Genomic DNA, 8325 nt, shown 5'->3' on the forward strand with positions numbered 1-8325 from the left:
GGAGAAGAGCACTATATACAATTTCCCAGTGTACAGGATTGAACTTGATTTTGAATCAAGAATTATGACTTGCCAGCACCAGCAGCTGGCATTTCACTACTATGGTTTCCTTCACATAATGTAAATGGGGGGGGGGGATATGTTTTTTGTAAATCAGCACTATGGTGCAGAGAAATATTTCAATGTGAAATATGACTCTGAATCCTGGAGGCACTCTGGGTGGGGTAGTTCCTGAATCTAGATAATTGGTCTATTATCTGCTTTGGATGGGGTCATACTTCTCCTGAAAGAACAGGCTCACTGTCAGTGGGTGTTTCTGGGTCCATCTTTGTCCAAGAAGAGGACCAGCTGGCCTCATTATCTAGGAGTGCCTTTTACCAGCTTTGGCTGAATTACATACTGTGGTTATTCTGTAGAGGAAACATTCACTAGACCACCATAAACCAACCCTTCCCTCCCCAAGAGCTTCTATCTACATCATGATGAGGTCTTTTTGGGGGGGGGAGATATGGAAGGCACAGCAATGGAAAAATGGGATATTCTTACAGGGCTTAACTATACACTAGCCCTTTGGGAGGGGGTACAGTGACTCCTGTAAATGTAAGACATACCCTGTTGAATGACCTTTTTACTCAACACCACTTCCATTGATTCATGTGAATGTAGCCATACAGTGGTTGTGCATTCTTCTGAGAAGTCCCCCTGAGTTCAGTGGGACTTACCTTCAAGTATCTATGGTTCATCCAGCCCAGTAGTATCTAGCTGACTGGTAACAGTTCTAAAAGGTCCACAACAGAGGTCTTTTGCTATACAGAGAACTTTTAAGATTGAACCTGAGAAAATAACATTCTGTTATTTTTATTACCAGTACTTAATTTCTGCCCCATGCAACAGAACAACTGCACTGATTCTGAATGATGCTTAGGATTTATATTTCAAAAAAATAAATAAATTCATGTGGAAATGTTAAGTCCTAATTACACTACATGCTTGTCATCCTAAGATTTGCTTTGGTGTACTGCAAAGCCAGTACTAAGAGAATTGCAATGCCAGCAGTTCCAATGTCAATACTGGAACATTGCTTTGTGGAAGCACATAAAATGCACTTATTTATTAGCATAGCAAATCATTGGCTAATGCCAGAAGCAAACAAATATATGGAGCTAAAATGAATATGTAAAGAAAGAAGACATATTGGTCATCTTGCTACAATCCTGTTAATGTGGCACACTGGCATCTAAGGAAAGAAAGAAAATCTCATATTGTGAATGTACATGAAGCATACCTCTAAGAATATAAGATAAATGAATTAGCAGTGAAATTTGCAGAGTAAATCTGACTTTTTATCTTTGTTCTTGTATCACGTTGATGGATAGTTGAATAGTATGATACCATTCATATGAAAGCAAAACATAAAAGAAGCTGCACAATGGCCAATTGTATATAAGACCCTAATCTAATTTTAACTAGCTGAAACAAATTACTTCCACGTATCTGAAAAAGGAAGCCTTATTTCAAAATACTATATTTCTATCTAAAACATTCGTTTAATGGGAATCCAAAATGGTCAGAAAATATTAACATGATTAAGTGTGAGTCCAAAATTGTATTCACTTTTTAGTAAGAGAGTCATCTCATTCTGGATTTTCAGCAGTTGCTAAGAAGCCTTTTCTTTATTTGGTGGCCACAGTAACTATTACACCAATATACTTGGTTCTGTTGTATTTGCTGTTCTTAAAACAACAACAACAAAACACATTGGAATATAAGATATTCTGTTTAAAGCGCATTTAAACAAACCAGGAGTGTAAAGCTGCCTGGGAAAATGAGATTTAAGTGTCTAGAAAACTAGATTAGCCTTCTCTACTTGATCTTTGGTGAAATAAAGTTGAACTGAGATGTTTCAAAGCTGACAGGTCCTGGTGAATTCCATTTTAACTTTGCATTACTGAATCAGAGAGCAGAGGCCATGGGCCCTGTAGCCTTTTTATTGTTCCATGGTTCCACTGAGTTGAGTCTTATGTGAGAATTTCTATTACATATGTCTACCAAAGAGCTAAGGCCTCACTAATCGCTTTGCAGTTTATAATGGCATTCTGCCAATCCTATCGACTCCTTCTGGTTATTGGAGAGACTCAAGTCCTTGTGATTAATAGCATGTGACATTTGGTTTTTTTTAAAATCAAGAAAAAAATAAAACACATACAACTGGATCACAATAGAGAAATCTTCTAAGTATGTAATTCATTTAAACTATTTAAATACTGCAGCCTGTATGTGAAACCCTTCTAGTCTTGAAAAAGTGCCATTAAGACTGGAGTCTTACAGTACTTCATAATGCAGTACTGATTATACTTTGATGATGATGATGATGATGATACTGTTCCATACAAATATATTTCAGCCATTACAAAGCAACAACACGCTTCCTTTTACTGAATGTATTTGGTTTTATGCACAATCCAAAACACTTATGAGTAAATAAATAAGTATAAACCGTTCTCTACTAATTTTTCCAAATCAAGTTAATGCTGAAAATGTCAATGGAATAAAAATTATGGTTTTCATCCATGAGCCTCAGTTATTGATACATTTTTGTACTACTCTTCTGAAGAAGATTGGGAAGTGTCTGTCATTAACCTCCTAGCATTCTCCCACTGAATTTCTGCTTAGCCCCTCTATCCAATGATATTATTATTGGCTTAAGTCCAAGTATTCTGTCTTACATGATTTGTGGATGGAACTTTAAGTAATGTTGTTACTTTAGACACAAAAACAAATGGGTTCTATAGGTGACTATATAACTATGAAGATTACGTCCCAGTGGTTTATTAGATTCTAGGGAAAGTCCATAATTTATGTTTGGTTTTATTTTATGCCTAGGTGTACAACAGCTTGCTTCCCAGCCACCCATCTTCTTTAGTTTCTTCATTGCACTTTGTCAGCATCTGACATGTAAAATCAGTCAACCTTGTATTTCTTGTCAGGCAATAAACCACTGTTTCTCATTAGGTTTTTAATTACACACAACACAAAACACGCAACCCTGAAGAAGATGAAGCAATTTTCCTGTTGGTTAATGTAACAGCTAGAAAGTGTGCTCTGTTCTAAATAGAGCTCTGTATCCACAACAATAAGCAGTGTTTAACTTTCCAGCCAGTTAAAAGGTAATCACATAATTTTCTTTTTTTATTATTCACTTTCTCCAATGCAAGCGATATATTAATAACTTTAACTAGACTGCACTGCTTATTGTCAGTCCCCACAACTAATAACTAATTGCCAGCTCATATCCTAACCGGAAAGACTGCATTTCCTCTTACAAACTTGCCCGGGTTCTGAGATGTTTGGAAGAGGACCTTCTCTTGGTCCTGCCACCCTCACAGCCATGCTAGGTAGGGACACAGGAGAGGGCCTTCTCATTGGCTGCTCCCGGACTTTAGAACTCCCTCCCTAGAGAAGTTTGACTGGCTCCCTCCTTGTTGTCCTTCCACCAGCAGATGAAGACCTTCTTGTTCCAGTCGCTTATGGGAACTGGCTGCTTTTAAAGAAAGGGCTGGTGGCGTGCTGTTTTCATTATCATGATCTGCATGTTTTTAATAGATTTCAGATAACTAGGAAATTGGAATCCGTTTGGTATTGCAGAAGATACTTAGGATTTCCAGATGCAAAAGAGAACTATGTTTGCTCAGAGAACATCCGTTGAAATGAGTGAACTTGACTAAGTTAGGTCTATTAATGCTAATGGGTCTACTCTGGGTAAAACTTTGCTGAATACCTCCCATGTTTCCAACATCTATTATAGTGGTGTAGAAAAGGGGGTTTCAGCAGATCTTGCTTGCATGACAAGCTATACCTGCTGAATTCCCCTCATCTACATACCTATGAAAAGTGCAAGAACACTGTCCCCTCTTGCATCAGGCCACCCTAGAAACTATATTGGTGAACTGGAGAAAAATATCAAACCCATCCCAATTCTCTTCCTTCTCTGTTTCTGTTAACAACTATGCCCTCTTCTCTCTGAGAAGGTCAAAGGTTAAATATGTTCTTAGATTTTTTTTATTGCTTCTTCATTGTTTTACTACTGTTTTTTAAAAGCTATTAAGCTGATATCAGTAAAATTACAACAGTTTAGTTTAGCACTTCAGGGCAGAGAAGAGGAATCTCATATAAGGTCAAGTTATCAAGCCAACCTGAAAGAATTAATAGTGTTTTTCATAACCACAACAGTGCATACATCAAACAAAACAGCTCAGGGGCTACGGATTTTTCTCCTCTAGTGTTGAATTCGGCAGTAAGTGGACAGACAAGGAATACATTTATTAAAAAAGAAAAAGAAAAAAACCCATGGTATTTCATTCACAGTTCTGTCTGACCTTGAAATGTGGAGCAAAGTCGTTAAGGTTTTCCTCCCCTCTACTACCCAGCAGGACTACTAAATATAATCTATTATTACCATACATGGTGTAATGAAAAAGCAAAACGTATTTCCATTTTAGGCCACACCTCTTGTCATTTTATGCCTTCTTCATGTAGCTCCATATACATCAACGAAAAACACTTTCATATGCCTTCAGTGTTTTCTTATAGCAGTATTTTTGTACTACTATATATTAAATCCTAATCTCAAGCCCCTTTAAAATTAAGTCCGCTGTAAACAGATGAAGTTCAGCTTTCTTTTTTGAAGGGGCTAGAATCTTAAAAGGGAAAGTTACTCACAATTACGTGAAATTGACAGGAGCAGCACTGAATTGAAAGACGGAGAACAGTGTTCCACCACATTATATAGAATGCCATGCCCCTTTAACTCATATTCTATATGCTGTTCTCTGCCAAAATTTACACAAACACAAATATTTCTCAGTCCAAACAAACCTCCTAAACAATAGCCCAGTCCTACAGTCTGCTCAGCATGCTCAACTTTTGAAGCTGGAGTCAGTGAGGGCTCCTCGCTCCCCGGCCAGGTGGAAAATGGCCTGCAAGGTCTTCCGAGGCTCACAACCAAGAGCTATGTGGACCTTGTACTTAAAGAACCAGTCACACATATATGGCATCCCAGTTTGGCCTGGACTCTACACTCCAGCATACTTAAGCCTACTGACTATTCCCACTATGCATTTGACATTACAATTTACCTCTAACTGATTTGTTCACATTAAGTGAACAATAAGCTCAAGCATGGAAAAGGGATTTAGGAAATGTTAAATAGGGTCAAATTTTTGTTCTAAGAATCTAAACGCTATATTAACCAATATTGGCAATTGTCATGTAGGCGATGACATAATCTGCTCAGCCACTTTGGCACAGACTGTATAAGATTTCATGTTTTCGTTTGCAGAACGGTTAGCTTATTTCCTGCCATTCCTTTTGTATTTCGTCCGTGAACCACGGAAAAGGAGTCAGAGTATTAGCTCATTACATTTTTATGAAGCCTAAGGGTGGAATCATTAGTGATCTGTGCAGACTTGCTTCTTTTAAAAGAACAAATACATCCCTGAAATAAATTAATTCTATAAACTGAGCTTGAATCTTGGTAAGATGGAGGCTCTGGGGATGAGGAGTCCCCAGGTCTAGCACATAGGTCAGTTGCATGTTCTGCATGGAGTTGCACTTTCTCTGAAGCAGTAGGTAGGTACATAGCTTAGGGTTGCTCCTGCATCCATATTTCTGACTGTAGGCCCAAGTGGCTTCAGTTGCTAGAACTGCCTTCTGCTAGCTGGTGTGACAGTTATGACTGTTCCTGGTTCAGGATAGCATTGGCTTGCCAGGCATTGGTAGCCTCCCAGTTGAATGACTGCAATGTGCTCTATATGGAGAGTCCCTTCAGTTTGGTTCAGAAGCTGCAGCTAGTGCAGAATGAAGCAGCAAGGCTACTGAAAGGGTGTGGTATTGAAAGAATGTGCCAACTATGTTGAAAAAGCTGTATTGGATGCCAGTATGCTACAAGGCCATGTTTAAGATCTTGCTATTGGCATACAAAGCCCTGAACAACTTGGGTTCAGGTTATCATCAGGAACACCATAGATTATCTATCCTTGGCTGCTAACTTCAGTCCTTGGGAAAGACACTGTATGTTCCCAAAGTTCATCTTATATTTCTAAGACTAGGGCCTTTAGTGTGGTGGCACCTTCAGTCTGAAATGCATTTCTAATGAACATCAGACACGCAGCTAAAGTATTGTCATTTAGGTATCTGCTTAAAACTCATCCGTTCATCCAGACTTTCCCTGAGGGGTGATCCTGCTCTTGCAGAGGAAAAGTACCGTTCAATGTTGAATGTTGCTTATCTTTCTGTGAACTGCAGAAAAGATAACAGAAAGAAGAACTCCAGTTGTGCACAGGGTTTATTGTTATCATTTATTATTTCAAATTTATTACCTTCCCTTCCTCCACACTGAAAGTCCAGGGCAGCTCACAATAATAAAAACATTCTCTTTCATGGATATGCATCCTGGTCTTTACATTTCACCTACTGTTACTCCCATTGTCCAGACGACAATACAGCGCTTAGTTTTTGATGTGGCTGGTCTCTTTTGAGTGCGGCTGTAGACAAAACTGCAATCAAAACTTCAGTTGTGCTCATGTTTCATTCTATGAATATGTGTTCTGGCTTTGGATTCCAGTTTTACTTTCCTTGATAGTCTTGATCCAAAAAGTGAACCAATGTGAAATGAATCTTATGGATAGTGAGAAACGCAAATAAAACTAGATTTCAATACCATCAAACAACACAATATAGTTTATAAAGTGGAAAAGGAATGAGAAAAGTGACAAAATAACTGCTGTAATCTCCTGACCTAAGGTTTGGATTTAGCACAGTGCTTCGTAATTAAGCAGATATTCTAAAGGTATTTGTGCTTGATGTCCTGTTTTTCCAATATTAGAAGTGCTAGCGGGGGTGGGGACTTTTAAGTCAGTAATTTGTATGTTTGAAGAACAGCATGGCAAGAGTTATAAAATGTTATAGGAGATGTGTTGTTATATTGACTTCAAATATTTTCTCTGTGGAATCTGGAGCTATTTATATCACTGTATGGTTCTGATTATACATGACAGAGATTGTACACGTCCTTTCAGTAAAAAGAGGTACACATCAAGCTTTTGTTTTATTGCATTTATTCAGGAGTTCTGAATCTATACCGAAGCACCATGTTAAAAAAAAAAAAAAAGCAAAAAGCCGGCTTTCAGGAAATTAAACCAACTTTTCAAGAAGCATACTGAAATGTGTGCAATGCTTGCGTCTCTAAGTGAAACCCCTTATTTGCAGGCATTTCCATATTGGCAAGTATCAAGGTTTTAGCCTGCTCTGTGATAGAAAAATCAGGATCAGCTGCCTGCAACTCATTACAAACAATGCAAAATTGGATCAGATAGTGTCCTCTTCTGTCCTCAGCTGGCCTAGATATTTCTAATTGCTGAGTGCCTAACACACACAAACCTGTGGAGCCTGCTTATAGTGGTACTGCTGAAGGCCACTCTGAAAAGGAAGACATTTTAAAAGCAGAGGTGGGCAACTTGTTTTCTACAAGGTAAGGTATTTTTTATTTTATTTTTTAAAAAAGGTAAAGGACCCCTGGACGGTTAAGTCCAGTCAGAGGCGACTATGGGGTTGTGGGGCTCATCTCGCTTTCAGGCTGAGGGAGCCGGTGTTTGTCCACAGACAGCTTTCTGGTATTTTATTGCACTTTTAAATATGTGAACTAAGCCTTGAAAACTCTTTATGTATGTAACTGCAAGTAAGGGATAAAGAGGATAAAAATAATTTAAGCCTTCTTTGTACTTCCCTTTTTGCATAAGGTGCTTTTGAAGGAATGGGGTTCCAATAAGGCTACACTTTGAAATTGTGATGTCAAAAATTGTTAAATTTTTGAGCGATGATGTCTAAAAAGACATTTTTAAAAGTAAAAGATGGAATTCCACCAAGAACTTGCAGCCCACATAAAATTACCTCAGGGGCTATATGTTGCCTGTTTCTGTTTTAAAGTTTTCAAATGGAACCTTTAAAAACCTTGGCTTACCCAGATGATTAGCACTCTGTGTAGTAAACCTCAAGAAGAGTGCTGCTTTTCAAAAAGTTACAAAAGAATGTTTCCAAGTGGCGATTTCTTCAGCTAGCAACAATGTAGGAAACTGCCTTAAAGAATAATGATCCATGTTGGGGCGGAGAAGGTTAAATTTGTCATAGACGTTAATATATTGTGCCATCTGCAGCAGCAGTCAACTTGAGAACACATTAATGCTGGATGTCAGGCATTCTGAATTAACCCAACTTACTCTCAGGATCCCCTATCTAGATTCCGGATCCTGAAAATGGCATGGTGGGTCA

The sequence above is a fragment of the Podarcis pityusensis genome (genome assembly GCF_964106645.2).
Source record: "Podarcis pityusensis genome assembly, chromosome: 9".
NCBI lineage: Eukaryota > Metazoa > Chordata > Lepidosauria > Squamata > Lacertidae > Podarcis > Podarcis pityusensis.